Raw genomic sequence first — 15,629 nt, forward strand, 5'->3', positions numbered from 1 at the left:
AGGAAAAACGTTCTTTGGGATAGTCCCAACAGAAACTCCTCAGCTGTGAGATTGGTCAGCATTCAGTCACCTTCTCAAGTCCTGACCTCTCCTCAAATGGCTCATAAATTTAACACATGCACTGTTAAAATGTCCGTACCATATGCTCTTGTTTAGGCGTTTGGATGCTTAAGCCCTTGGTATCAAAATTGGTATTGATTTGACAGTTTGAAATGCACAGAATGAACCACAATGAACTTTTTACAACATACCATTGAAAACTATGAACGCTAAAGTTATTCATTACAACAGCCATAGTTAAGGGGCAGGTGGGTGCTGCTATCTGTTAGCTAGGCCTCACCATAGCTAATCTGAATTGGCTGAACTCGAACACTTGTCAACATATATTCAGTTCTGGCTCTTTAAGGCTCTGTACACCCACACATGGGATCGTAGAATCTGTCGAGGCCAGAGGATTTGTTGACTTCTTTCATATTTATTGGTTCTTTAAATTGAATATATTATAAGTTCTTAGTATAGATCCACCTATTTTTAATCTGGTCTTCGTGGCAGTTGTGTTTAAATCTATTGTCACATGGCAACAACTGAACTGCCTAACTCTGGTTAGAGTCACAGTGGCTCTAACCACTTCTTGTATACATCGACTGTATGTTTCTAATCCAGCTCACCTTCATTCCCCGTCAGTGGACGTGTAAATGAAGGTGAGCTGGGTTTCAACATCCAAAAGGCATTTCCTGTCATGTGATAGTCCTCCTCTTGGCCAATGCAACACCCCCGTTCACCTCTTTCCACCTCTTTTAAGTGCAGTAATCCTTTTATTTTAGACCTAAAATTTGAAAATGCTGCCTCCTGTGGTGACACTTTGACATTGATGGGCACTGGGCATCCAGCAGAAACAGGCTGAAAGGCACTCTCTACCATTCAAACACAAAGATTTTGGATGGCCTTGTGAGAAGAGCCAAGGGTAAAAATACAAGTAGAAGCCGTTTGAACTACACTAACAGCTTCCAACACCTACTTATACTTTCAGAAACCAACCCCGAATGTGCTCGCCATTTTATCATAAGAAACGAAAATAGAACATCTGAGCCGCAGCCTGGCAGGTGTCAGTGCTTCAAGTGGCAGACACGGGCTTGAATGACAATGTGTTGAGCTGTTATTCAGGCAGACTGAATGAAAAGTGATCAAATTCAAAGACTACAAAACCTTTTTTTAACTAACACTTGCTATGTGCCAGTCATTCAAAGCATAAAAAGTCTGCGTTTCGTAGCTTACGAGCCACTGTCACTTTCAGCGCTAGTTTGTCTAATACGGCGTTCTGTCGAGATGAATGAAACGTTTTAGCAAAATACAGTCTGAAAGCTGCCCTGGCAGAGGGGCTCGTGCCTTCAAAGTGTGGAGAATGGGATATGGGTTAGGCAGCCGGTTTAAAGCATTCCCTAAGATTAGCGTCTTTCTTAAAATCCATCTCATTACAGCAGCTACAACTCATAAGAGAGTGGGAGCTGATGGGAATACTACTCATTCTTCAATACAGCAGTTCGCATCATATGTAATGTGTTTCTCTTTATGTCTAGATCCCAGACATACAGCCAGAGAATAGTATGTCATGGCCGAGTTTAAAACAGATGTTTAAGACGTGTAGTTAGTTTCCTACTCCTCTACTGAGTGGATGTTTGTGTTGAATGTCAGTGCTCACGTCTTGAAAATGCTGAATATTTCAATTACCGACCACTGACTGTGCCATTAGCTCTAACCTCAGTGAGTCCATGTTAAAAATGTATGCTTCTCGGCCTCCTACGTCTCGTTAGCTAAATGATGAGGAAACCTAATATAGTTTCTTTAGAAGTGGCATTAACACTCAGTGGGGTTTTCAGCTGGATATCAATTAGAGGCTCATTAGGCATTTCGAGATGACAGTCCCTCTGGCTTCCTGTCACCCACTGTGAAGCTGGCTGACCCTGACCTTGGAGAAAGACTGGTGCTCTCTGGCTCTTTTAAGTCCTTTGAGAGATAGATATGAAGCAGCCAGATCAACCAAGTGTGATTTCTTCAGATCTGGGGAAACACATTGTCCAAAAGCGTTAAAATAACAAGCCCGTAGAAAGTGGACGGGCAAAAATGTCAGTGGAGAATAAAAAAAACACGGACACAAAATGCAAGCATTTCAGTAGAGCATGGGTCAGCAACCTTTGACTTATGTCAGCGATGGAGAAAAAAAGCAAACTGTAGTTGTACATCAGACACAAATGTATGATAGTATAATGAGATTAGCTGCATTGGGGGGATAAAATAACCATCCTAGTAAGTAATCCTTAAGATAGAGCCAATGCAACGAAATCTCGTTTTTATCTGCACTGTCTGCATGTTCAAGTTCAAATAACAGGAAAGAAAGTCGAAGTCTAAAAGTATAGGGGCAGTTATCAGTGACTGCTGGCAAAAAGAAAACCTGCACCAATTAGTACATGACATAGTCTATGTTACTGGGCCAGGTGAGGAGAGGTTGGCTGAGCCCGTCATTGTTCAACTCAAAGGAAAAAAGAAGTCTCTGGGTCGTCTTTACTTGTGTTTCTTTGAATCAATCCCAATCATCTTGGGCTCCCGTGGCCCAACATGTAGCAATGGCGCCCTGGTGAGTCGTGTCAACAGACCATTTCTTTTGCTGGAACGTTTGCGAGAGGGTACAATAAAAATGAGTCAATGTCTGTGAAAGGAAATGCCAACTTGAACATTCACTGATGAAGAATAGACTAATTGCTAAATCTCCACCAAACGTTGTGCTGAACATGCGTTGGTTGTTATTTTGGAGGTTTTTCTGCACTTCCATCTGAAATCAATAGAAAATAAAAAGCAGATTATCCACGCCTTCTACATCCTGTGAATCAGACGAGACATGGCAAGCGGAGTCTGCAGGATTTGAGTTTTGGGTTCTTTGCAAGGGGAGACAGAGCCGTGAGTGCATTTAGCTGTGAAAATGAAGTGTTAAGTGTCACTTTGAAACTTAGCGTGAGACTTCAAAGGCCGATAAAGCTGAGTTAATCAGAAGGACAATGTCAAAGAAAAAAAAACTGTGCGTACCTCAGGCTTCAGAGGGCAACTCTAAAGTGTTGACTGTCACTGAACGTGGGAAAACCACTCCCAGACTGAGAATACATAACGGAGACTTTCTTCAGCATTAAAGACTTTTTGTTTGATGAGGTGCCAGATAAAGGCAGCGTCGTACAAAAAGGTGCCCTGATACAATGTCCCAGTTTGGGATCAATAAAGTACGTCTATCTATCGCTGCACTGAAAAGGGAACCGGATCAGGGGATCGCACAACCTGATAAGCGCTGTTTAATTATTAGCCTTCATAAAGGAATGGCCTAGGAGAGTAAATAAGACTGTACTCTGTGCGAAAAGAGCCTTGCACTTCCTTCTTTCATTATTATTCAATAGATAATACTTTAACACAAGCTGCACCAAGCTCTTATCTCTGAGGCTCCAACAGTTGCCTGAATTACTAGCTTAGTTAGTTTCACTCTTGCAGAGCGCGCTGCAGAGAAAATGCATTTAGCTTTGCTCAGTGCTGCATGTTTATTCATCTCGCCTCGTGCAGCTTCCCTTTCTATTTGCCCCTCGGTGTGTCGTTTGGGGCTGAGGTGGTGTGGGGTATTTTTAGACAGACTCGGAAAGGGGACTCTATGTTCTGACTGCTAACACAATGAACTCTCGTGTCTGCACAAGGGCATGTTTTAGTGACTGGAGGCTAAGCAGTAAGACCACTCCTCTATACCTTTAAAACAAGTTTGAGGACAGCCACTCAGGGAAACTGGCCCGGGCGCTGCCTCTTATGGACTCCATCAGCGAGGCCATTTCTCTTTTCATATCTGGAGGGAATACTGGGAAATCCTTAAAAGGGTTTTAATTCAATTTGAAGACAATCTCAGAGAGAATATTAAGCAATTATACACAAATACAGGATCTTTCCATTAGTTAGATAAAGTCCCTGTGCAGTTGTGTAGATCTCACAGTAAAGGTCCTTCATTTGCAGAGGACAAACCCATGCAGCTGCAAACACTGTGGTCAGCATTCTGACATTTGGCTGAACTGAGAAAACAGAATACCTCTTTCCCATGTGCGTGCACTTTCCTTTTTGAAATTTACAAGTGTGCGTGGCATGTGTAAAACCATCTTACAATAGTTTGGCTGAAAAAGGATTCTTAAAAATAGCCTGCAAGCTGTGCCACGTAGCATCACAGGGCTCCAGAGTCACCGTATGCAGCACAAGGACCACTTCACTTTGCTTTGATTCATATAATCCAATTTATTGCTGGTGGGCACTGCATTCAGTTTGTTTAGTAAAGCAGAGTCAGCAGAGTGTTTTGCTCCTTTAGAAACAAATTCATGCATTTTGTTGTGCCCAAAAAATGTAAAAGTACACGTCTGGAAAGTAAAATCTTAATATTGTGCACTTATGGACGTTTTATCTGGCAAATATTTAGCGACATGTTCCAAATGTTTAAGCTTGAACAGCTTAAATGTGTCGATCGAGACGTGACTTAGTCAGACCAATTTTGTTTTTTAAACTGGGCTGTAAGCATGTTTACTTCTGCTGTAAAAAAAACCTGGCTTTTTGAATCAGGTGTGTATGTGACTTCCGGTGTTTAATTTTTTGTCCTGTGCACGAAACAATAACTCACTACTTCGAGTAAGACAATCAGAGGTTTATACCGACATTGTTTTGACTGGAGACTCCTGAAAAGGACTGATGGTCACACAGTACTTTAAGGCCCGATTTCAAAAACTTCTAAGTACCACAGACAACCTTTGCAAAGGTATGTGGAATCGAGCCATCATCATTGAAATGCAGAGTAATTGGCTTTGATAGTGCTAAATGATGAGACGACGATCTGAGATAAATTTAAAGATGGAACCTGAGCACACCCTGCTGACAACTGATGAGAAAAGAAAGTCATCAATGTGCAATGTGAACAAAAACTGTTCATAAATCAATGCATGGGAGTAAACCTGTACACAGCTCTCTGCCTTAACACATGGGTAGCTGGATTCTTATTGGCTAATAACTGACTCTGCAAACACATCCAAGGTCATAAAGAACATTTTGAGATGACAGGAGGTTAAAATGCACATCATCTGTCTTTGAATCCTCGTTCATGATCATCAGCTATGTGTCGCTTGTAGTTCTTTAACACAAAGAGCATCATTGAAAAGTTCTCTCCCAGACTCCAAACAATGCTACTTCTCATGAGATCCTTTTCTCCTTCACTCCTACGCTCATCGTCACACCCTGTTTAGCACACAAAGCCACATGGAGGCAGCTGTGTTATCAACAACGTGTCCACTATGTTCTACAGTCACACAAATCTCTGGCTAATTATAATGAAGTTAACCCGTTAATGGCACTTCACATCACAGAGCGGGGGCCCCCCCCATCTCCCACCACTGACTGGGCACCGCACACACACACACACACAGGAACAGTGGCACTATTTATGTACGACAGAGCACATAGTGTTTCATTGACAACTTGACGCCTGCCCACGGATCACTTTACAAAGCGTTGGCAGCAGCGGGGTCAATGTTCAAGCATTCAGTAGGTGCCGTGCTGGTAACCCATTTGTCTTGTTTTGGAGCTATTATAGCGCACGGTAACAATGCACAGCCTTCATGAAGGATGGAAAAGTCCCTGTTAATCTGCTAACAGCGACACCAGATGTCGTGAAAGAGAATAACAGGGACAATAGCGAAACTGACCTCAACAGGAAAAAAAAAAATCAACAGTTAAATAGTGAGTGGGAATCAGAAGAGCCGATTGGCCAGTAAGCCTGCACGATGTGAGTGAAATATGCAATGCAACAATTGCATTGCTAAGGTTACCTGCATTTCTTTGTGTCTGCTGAATCAAAAATTAATCTCTTTTACAAATGAACTGCTGCTGATCAATCAGAGGTTAGCTGTTAGCTAGCATCAGCTTCAAGCATCCAGAACTATCCTGAACTGCATTATGGGCGATTTTCATCACATCTTTGCAGCTACATCGATTCTGTGACGTCTGCATCGATACGTTTTTTGGAAGGACCAAATAACGATACTGTACCACATCGTCTTTTTCAGCACAGCGCTACATCACATGGCTATTTTCAGCCTATCATGCAGGTCTACGTTACTTAAGGACCTTAAATACATATTTAAGCCCAAGTCACCAGAATTTGGTCCAAACTTTACGAAGTCTGGCGCTGAAATCTACCCAAACTCTAAACCGCCCCTGCACTTGAACCATGTTTTCAAGGTATCCTGTTCACCTGTTCACCAATCAGCCACAACATTATTCTCACCTGTGCAATTTAATGCAACCCCACACAAGAGCCGGCCCATAAAATCGACTTTTATGATGCTTCTGCATTTTCCCTTTTGGTTGCCATGTTCAGAAAGGTCAAAGTTCTCCTTTATGGTTCTAAGAGTTGTCAGGATGGTGGTGGTTTATTGCAGTGCAATGAAGTGTTTCTACTATTCCAAATACATAATTTGCCTCTTCATGTATGTTATGTTATAAAGTAATAATATTAAATATAAGGAGCATATTTCACGACAATTTTCCTTTACTTTTACTTCATGCTAATGCAGAGGCTTTATAAAAGAAAGACTATGCCTGAGCAGCTGTATTGGATTGAAATGGATTAGACAGGTGGTCATAATGTTATGCCTGAAGGCAGGGAGTGTGTCATGTTGGGAGGCATTGACAATAGATGTATTCTGTCATTAAGGGGGAAGAGCAACTCAGGACGACAACACTGGTGTGCAAAGAACTGTGCGTGTTTACAGAAAGAAAGAGGAAGGGTAACTGAGGTCATTGGTAGCTCTCGACAGTGTTGCCAAGTGAAGGTTGTTGGTATCATAGCTGCTGTTCAAGCTACGAGACACAGCCTTCAAGCCTGATGAATACTCTGCCATTTATCTGCTCTCAGCAGCTGGGGCTGGCTCAAGCAGCTGCCTAATAGGCTAACAGGGATCCTCAGCTCCCCGGAGGAAACTTTGAGTGGCAGACTGATTGGATACAGCCGCATAGCCAATCTTTGTTATCTAACAGCCAAGTCATCTTGGCAGAATCAGGTAATGTCATGTAATGTTAGCTGTAGCACGCATAAAAGGATACATGTTACACTTCCTCTCGTCCACAGAGAAGTGATTAACTTGATTTCATTAAAGCTGCAATGCAGCAATACGCTCAAAGACTCCAGTCGCAGCAGTAACTGCCAATATGAAATATGTCGGAGCAAACTATGGGGAAATGGGAAGAAATGACTTCCCACACAACCCAGACTCAGCAAGAACAGGCTGCTGCTCTCAGTCCACCATCACACCAATACATCAATATGAGCACGCTGCCGTGTGTCAGCTTCTTTCACTCCTTATTAGCTTCTTTAAGATCATGCTATACGTCCACGCTGTCATGCCAAAGAAGTGCCATTTGGATGCTTTTTAAAGTCTCGATTAGCACTGTTAATGGTTAGTAGTTGTAGATGTTTGGCACACGGCGCAGCAGAGGAAAATGTTTGTTTATAATGTTCGGAGCTGCAATGCATCGTCTATTAATCAACCCCAACGTTCATTGCAGAATATTTCGAGAATCAATTATTTGACTTGTTGATTTGTCAGGCAAAAGCATTCCTACTTTCAGCTTATTAAATGTAAGGTTATTATTCACTCCGACTCCGCAGCAAGTCCGAGTGAGCCGACCCTAATCCCACGCTCAGCATCCTCTCCATTCAATGACATGTCGTTTACGTTACTCTCATTCATGTTACAAGGTCCACTGTAAGGAGTCATGGAGTATCGACACAGGTTAAAATTCGAATGCCTTTTTTGGGGGTTTTTTCAAACTGAAATCCAGATGACATACTGGCATATGGATGTTTTGTCCCACCGCTTAAATAGACTAAAAGATTTATAGTACAAAAAAAGAAAAAAGCTCAGATTCGTAGTGAATGATATCAGTCATTAGTTAATGAGCAGATGAGAGTCTGCAGCAGATGAGAGTATCAATAAAAGATACAATAAATCTCCATCTGCCCGTTTGATTTCATAAAGTCGTTCTTATTACAAACCTTGCTGGAGTAATCGCTGCCCCACTACTTTAAAAATCTCTCATTTGCGACTGAACGAAGGCGCCTGCCAGAGGCAAAAAGTGACGATGTGAAAAGCAGGCCGACTCCAACACAAGTTTATAATCTATTGATGCTCTGCTCTCTCTTATTGTTGTGAAACTGCAACCGGGCCGACGTATCATAATAGCCTCCCTTGTACATCGCGGGCGAAAAACACTAAAACGCTTTGATCCGCTGGCTGGATTTCTGTCGAGCCGCTGGATTCTTCTTTAAGGTGTATTTTTGTCTCCTTTGAAGAAAAAGCAGGCAACAACATGTACACGAATACAAAACAGTCTCACCAGCAGCTTCCTTAGAATTCATTTTGGTTGGACTTGTTTTTTTGAAATCATACTGTAAACCTCTCCCATGCGAAAAGCTCATATATTAAAAGTACTACGGCGCAGTCGTTGTGGTTTTTGTTGAAAGCACTCTCCTGCAGTAACAAACCCACAGACGGCTATGTGAAGTGGTGTTTGTGAAAAATAATCCCCCAGAACCACCTCTGTTGTTTCAGACTCAACTGCAGTAACGGAGGGCATGTTTCCTGACACCAGCATCAAAATCGTCTCCGCCTAGTCAAAGGCAGCGTCGGTACAAGTAGGTGAGAAACGCTCAATAAATGTCACCGACTTCCAGCAGCAACGGAGACAAAAGGGAGCTAAGCAAGAGCTCGACGCCAGCCCGAGATGAAACGTCCCCGGCTTACTCCCCGCTTCCGCTCGCTAACAAGAAAGAATGAGGCGCGGAGAAGACGCCTTTTCGCATCATTATTACATAATCAAAGGGCCACACAGAAAATGAGGGACACGCCTGGGGAGAATCTGTCCCTCATTATCGGAGTTCAGTGCACCAGCGTCTCCTCCAAATGAGGCAATTTCACAGAGTTTTACAGGCTACCAGGAATACATCTCTATCCTCAGATTTCCAAGCATCACACACACACGTATCTGCTGCTTCTGTCTTTGTCTCTGAGAAGCAGAACGTCTTTCCACCAGCACACAGTGTAAAACGTTATTGCCGTGTTCTCCTTCGCCTTGCTTTTCTAATATGACTGCCCTCCCACTCTCGGGGCTTCGAATTGACTTACTGACCAAGAAGGAAATAAATTATGATCAAAATATCAATTTCAGCTCCCTTTGCACCGTGTTCTTTTCTGAACTGATGATCACACTATTTATACCACAGTACATTCATGGTTTCCACTCACGTCTCCTGGTTTCCATGGTTTAAAGCTGAATAGATGCATCGCTCCACTTTTTCTCAATTTCTGAATCCGAGACATATGAACAGATATCAATTCAGTTTTTTTAATCCTAATAAATATTGTTATTGTTGGTATTATGTAAGCATGCACACAGCTGGCATTGCATTTCTAACTGCAAGATCAAAAAGACGATAAATGAAAAATGCATTAAAAACTCAAATGAGTCCAAAGAGATGTGAACTTTGAGCTGGCTTCATATTCAAACAGGAAGCAGAAACACCTGGAAGGTTTTACAAGTTAAATAAAGTGCAAGAGTTGTGCTCTATAGAGAGAGCTGTTCCATGTCATCCAAACGTTGTCATGGAGACGATTTGGGGACACTTCTTACAGGTCAGCCTGAACGTCTTCAAAGTGAGACAGTGAGAGCGTTCTCGATGTCAGACAGACAGATACTGATACTCGATCACGTCTCTATTTGTCAGTTATTAAAAACTGATATTGTACTTGTAAAAATTAAACAATATTGATGCCAGTTTCAAAAGCAAACCAAATGACGTGACATCCTCGGCACCAAATGCTGCATGTGTCATCGTTTCACGTTTTTTATTCACTAAACGTTGCACGCAGTCGCTCGCACAGTCTAAGCAGCACCTGGAAGTTAAACGTTGCTTCTTCTCTGTGCACTTTAAACAGCTTTCACTCTTTTTTTACTCTCAGCAGCTTTTGCTTCAAAATCTGGATGGAGAGCTTTTAGTCCTTTTGAAATGTTGTGTCAGAGATAGTCTCATCGTAAAACACGAGGTGTCGAAGAGAATCACAGGACAGAGAAGTTTGACTACCTGAACTGGAACAATCGCACACTTTCAGAGCCGATTCGACATAAAGCCTTAGTCAGACCTGCGAAACAAACAAAGTGGTTTAAGTCATTTTAACAACCGAAGTCTCAATATCTCAAAAGGCAGTAAAGCGCTCTTGAGGTCTCTAAATGAACTCGAACCACTTGAAAAGAACACGAAGTGTCGCCTGAGATATATATATTTATAACTCCGACAAGTTTTATAAAACTGTCTCGAAAGAGCTGCTGGCGACTTTTAAAGAAAAACTTCAGAGGGTCGGCTTTATCTGACTCTAACAATCGACTGTTTTCAACACACTGAATGTGATTTCCTCATTAAAAGTCTATCTACTGATTCTTCCCAAATTAAGATTGGACTCCACTCAAACTTTTCCTTTTTAAATTATATATACTATCAAAACATGCAAAAGTAATGGAGCAGTGTCGGTCATACAGCGGCCTTTGTCAACAGACCTGTTGTCATGGAGACAGGACAGACATGCAGCGTGTTTCTTCTCAGCGCACAGATGCTTCATGTTTCTGCCCGGACAGAACAAACAGGGGAGAATCAAACATGGCGCCTTATGTACACACCTGTCTGTTCCATCGAGAATTCTTCAGCAGGTTTCTGACCTCAGCATTTTAAAGGATGAGTAAAAACTTCAGCATATCAAATGAAAAGAACGATAGCCGAGGTTCGCTCGTCAAAACAAAGAGTTTCACATCGTGAGTTAAAAATGAAACCTTGTGGCTGAATTCGGTTACAGCTAACTGATAACAACTGTTCATTCTTTGTTTGTTCTAACAACCTCCAAATGAAACGCAGTATGTTTCTGTTTATGCCCTCTGCACTCATGCGCTGATCCACAGCAGCATCTTGTTTGTCTGAGCTCCGGATCACTGCAGAATAATACATCAGGTTTTATGAGCTCGCAACAGAGAGCTTTGGTTTCGATTCAAAAACATTTGGCTTTAAGCTTAGATTTAGGTCATAGTCTGGGTTTAAATGACTGGCTTTTTTTCAAAGGTTAGGAGACCTCCGTTGCCATAGTTACACAAACATGTGATGTGTGAGGGAACAAACCTGGTTATGCTAAACTAAACAAAAAGAGAAAGATCGAGTGTTAGAAGGTGGAAACAAACACCAGACGATGTCACGTTCTTCCGTCAAACTGTTCTGGAAATTTCACTTTGATGGTTTTGTCTCTTTACAAAGAGCGAGGCTGGGAGCAAACTGAAAATCAACGACTCCAACAGATACCTAAACAGATACCAACCAACAAAACCAACAAAAATCTTATTATTCAGGATATACAAGCAGCTTTTTTGTTAATGGCATGCAGCATGGATGGTTCGCTGAGACGCAAACTGAGATTTTCTTTCTGACGTTGCTGCATAATCGATGTTAAAATACAGAAAGTGACCTTTGCTCTTAATGATCAGCCTCTTCTACTCGATTGCAATCCTGACAGGGTGGATTTAAAGTGTCTTCCTTGTGGCGTTAGTTTTGATTCAAAGATTTCAGGCATGTTTTATTCATATTGAACATTTATAAAAAAGACTGTGTCAGCTTCAGCTCCACAGAAAGCCTTCACCCACTCTCTCCAAGCAGAATCTTTTTTGTCTTGACCTCTGGCCTGTCAGTGAGCGTGACAGGAGGGACTGTGTTGGCTTAGACTGTGGAAAAAACAAGGCCTTGTCACTGCACCCCCCCCCCCCAACACCACCAACACCACCTCCCCCCCCCATCCCTAACCGTGAGCAGAGAGCGATAAGCACTGAAAGACAAAAAAAAGTTTAGGGTTGGTCGAGTGAAAAAGAAAAACACAGTGATCTCATAATGGAAAACCTCCACGCTGTGAACTCCCAGATGTGTGTCAGGAGTGGTGGTAGCGGGAGAGAAGCAGAACAAGCGCGTGTCATTGCTGTGAGGAGAGAGAGAGAGAGAGAGAGAGAGAACGCTTTGAGGATGACTGTCTTTTATCTACGCCGAGCCGAGCTGACAACCAAGAACTTGAATGATGAATTAAAAAAAAAAAAAAGAAGTACTGCGAGACAGCAATCCCCGCCAGCCTCATACAAAAACCATGAGTACTGGAACCCAAATCTTAACCAGTCTGCAGACCTATTTGTCTGAAAAAGGCTTTATCACAGCAGTAACAGTGTTTGCGTGCTACGCCCTAAAAAATCACATTTCTCCCCATGACAGGTTTACAAATCTGCACCTCGTCTAATCCTAAACACATAACCGAAATACAAAACATCTTCAACAAACGGCAACATCCCCGATCTAAAGTCGACTCAGTCTCCACCATATATACCGTGTTGATTGTGATCAAAGGGAAATAAGCATTTTCCCCTTCCAAACAACAGGCATTACAGAGATTAACAGCCTTTGTTGAAACATACTATTACCACATAAGTCGCTGTCGAGGAGGACCAGATGTCAGATAATAGGCTATGCAGAGTGAGGCAGGTTCTGGCCTGAAGCCATTGAACAAGTAAGAACAGCTTCTTCCATATAAACCTCTTTTCTTCATGGATGGCTTGTTGTCTAGGTGGGTAACCCCCCCCCCCCCCCCCCCCTATACCTTCAAACTGTATGCGTTGAACATGCTGTAAGTTGCACACAAAGCACATCATGTAGGCTCAGTTTGCATTTGGAGCCAACATGCCTTTTGATCTGAGAACAAACAGATGCATTACGACCTTTAAATCCAATAAACATGTTAGACACAAGACACCCGATTTAAATCCAACACAATTTTGTGGCAGACTTTTTGGCCTTTAAATCAAATGTATGAATACAATAAATAATAATAATCAGTGTAACGTTAGAGAAAAATAAATGTTCATATGTTGAAGTCTGTACTATACATTAGTTGTAAATACATTATACATGTTGCAATCTGCAGATACAAAAAGTGTAATTGTGTACAATAAGACCAGCTAAGTCAATCTCATTAAACACTGCTGGGGGTGTTTATAGGCTTAGCTGGCTGGCTGGGTTTTGACTACAAGCAGCCAGCCAGGATATGAGCGTTATAGGTTATATGAGCTGCTGCAAGACAATGACAGCTCGCTACTGTATAATCAACTTTATTTTCAAATGCTAAAAGGAGCAGGTGAGAAAATAAAGGAAGTGTTTTAAAAAAATTAAAAAGAAGTGGACAGGTTACCTTTCCCAGGCTTGAACCTTTATTTTTTTTGGTCCGGCTTTGGCATCACATCCGTGCCTCTCCTGCTCGCTCCGGGTCCGGGTCTGCTGCAGCGCTCCGTGCGGCTCCTCAATCCTGACAGCGCGAGCAGGACGCACGTTCGGAATAGCTCGCGCGAGTTAGACTGACTCTGAAAATAGCTGCACGGATCAAAAGCGGCAACGCTCAGCAATCAAGACGGTCACAGTAGCGACACCCATGGGTGTACCGCTGCGCAACCTCGGTCTGCAGCAGGCAGCAGGTAAGAAGTGCCCGGACTGACAGTGACTTCCCGCCCGCCAAGTGTGCTGCCAAGTGTCGGTGGGGGGGGCCATTCACAACTACAGGCATGTGTGTGCGCTGCAGTAAGAGCCAGTCAGTGCCCAGTGCCACGCAGCGCCGCAACATGGAGCGCTGACCTGCCAATCACTGGGGAAAGTTCGCGAAAACCATCGAACACGACACTTCCGGTGGGTCTTTTCAAAATAAAAACACTAACGCGGGACGTGGTACAAAACGACCGAACACTTACAAAAATATTACTCACCAAAAATACTATTAACCTAAAATATATAGTATTTAGTATAGTTTTCATTTTATTTCATTTTAATTCAAAATCCCTCCTATATTTCCTGTAAGGCTGTGCACATTTTCGACGTTTTTTATAAATAGCATGTTTTTAAATAACAGAATATAACGGAAGTTTCTTGGATCATTATGGTGTCTCGTAAAGGCGCAAAGGAGGAGTTGACACTGTCTGACAAATAGGCTATTTCAGATTTTTTTTTTAACAGTAAATAACCTGGACTCTTGGGTAAATATTAAAGAAATAACCCAATATTGCATGCCTTGGACTTCTATTTTTCGTTGCAGTGGTATCAATATCCGGTATTAATCGGTTTTCTTCGACCAGCTTGACACAGCTGAGATCCCAGGCGAGCAGAAGGAGCAGAGGAGCAAAGATACAGTGGGGGTGGAGGGCGGGCTTGATGAATTATTTATGATGAAAGAAGGCACTAATACCTAAATCATTCATAATTATGCAAGAGAAACAAGGTCGATGCCAATCAAACTTCAATTCCTCTCCCCTGCAGATCATGGCATTTGACTTTTGGAATGATAGATGGACAAAAGGGTGGCCAGAAAGAGACATTTATCCTGACCTCTTCCATAATCAGTCAATACAATTACAGGCCTATCAGCCAGAATTACAATCAGGGACAACTGTATAGGGGGAAGTTAAATACACACATTGCTCGATTGGGGCGTAAATGGCTCTCAGCTGACCAGAGGCATTACATTAATTTATCAAAATTTAACTGTACATGTTTGTGCTGAAAGGCTCATTTAAAGGGAAAAAAAACATGTTTATTTATATGTATTGTGAACAATTATACTGTTTAAATTTGGTCAAAATGATTGTTGGTTATTTATTTTTTTTAAATGCTTTTTTACTTACCCTCACACAAGTGCTGATTCAATGATTATTAAGTTAATTATAATGTGCTTATCAGGCATTACCTCTAATCTACTTAAAGTCTTATGAATCATGATTCATTCCTAACCACTAATGCGATAGATTTGTTGATATAGAATTCTTCATTGTAGACGGTTGGGTCACTTTATTCAGCTTTTTCCAGTTTAAGTCTGGGGACATTTCGCCTTCAGATGGCATGTGAGTTTGTTTGATTTTAAGATTTTTTTCTTATCAACAAACTATTTGAAATTGTTTTGAACCTACATTTTCACAGGACTGTTTTCCCTCTGGTTGGTCTGCACAGAGCTATCAAGAAAACTCTGTTGAAGCTTTTCTTCCCCTGTCAAATCATCAACTCCTTTTCTCCTTATTTGGGTTGATTTTATACAACGCAAGATGTCATATCTCTGAAGTGAAGCTTTCACCTTTGTCACAGGCTGTAAAATGTCTTCTATTAAGTTGACCTGTTGTACGGTGAACCCTACTGTATGTTCACCAGTGTGTCAGAGAGAATGTAATCCTTTGCTTCCACGGTTGACATTTTCCAAGATTAAGACAAACCAACATCATACAACTCAGCTTGAGAGTGATGTAACTAAATATATCCCACAGCTGGCAGACACACTGTAAGAAACCCACCAGAGGACATATTTGTAATTTAAAAGGTTTCCTCTCTGCAAATGGTAATGAGAAATACCTGAGGGAGGCCCTGGAAACTGGTTGTGGTGCAGAGTTCCTGTCAGTGTGAGTGTGATGGACGACGTGGT

General features: G+C 42.0%; 1 protein-coding gene across 7 annotated transcripts in view; it reads right to left on the reverse strand.

Moving 5' to 3' along the window:
- Positions 1-13,864, reverse strand: part of tanc2b (tetratricopeptide repeat, ankyrin repeat and coiled-coil containing 2b) — a 146,187-nt gene extending 132,323 nt beyond the window's left edge. For 5 of the 7 annotated variants that reach the window (XM_079334006.1, XM_079334005.1, XM_079334004.1 and 2 more), the window contains exon 1: positions 13,368-13,863. The gene's annotated coding sequence lies outside the window, so the exon portion shown is untranslated. Of the gene's footprint in view, positions 1-13,367 lie in introns of all 7 variants that reach the window. The other 2 variants (XM_079334003.1, XM_079334001.1) reach the window with 1 other exon arrangement.
- Between the last annotated feature and the right edge of the window lie 1,765 nt (positions 13,865-15,629).

This window comes from Symphodus melops (genome assembly GCF_947650265.1).
Source record: "Symphodus melops genome assembly, chromosome: 21".
Taxonomy (NCBI): Eukaryota; Metazoa; Chordata; class Actinopteri; order Labriformes; family Labridae; genus Symphodus; species Symphodus melops.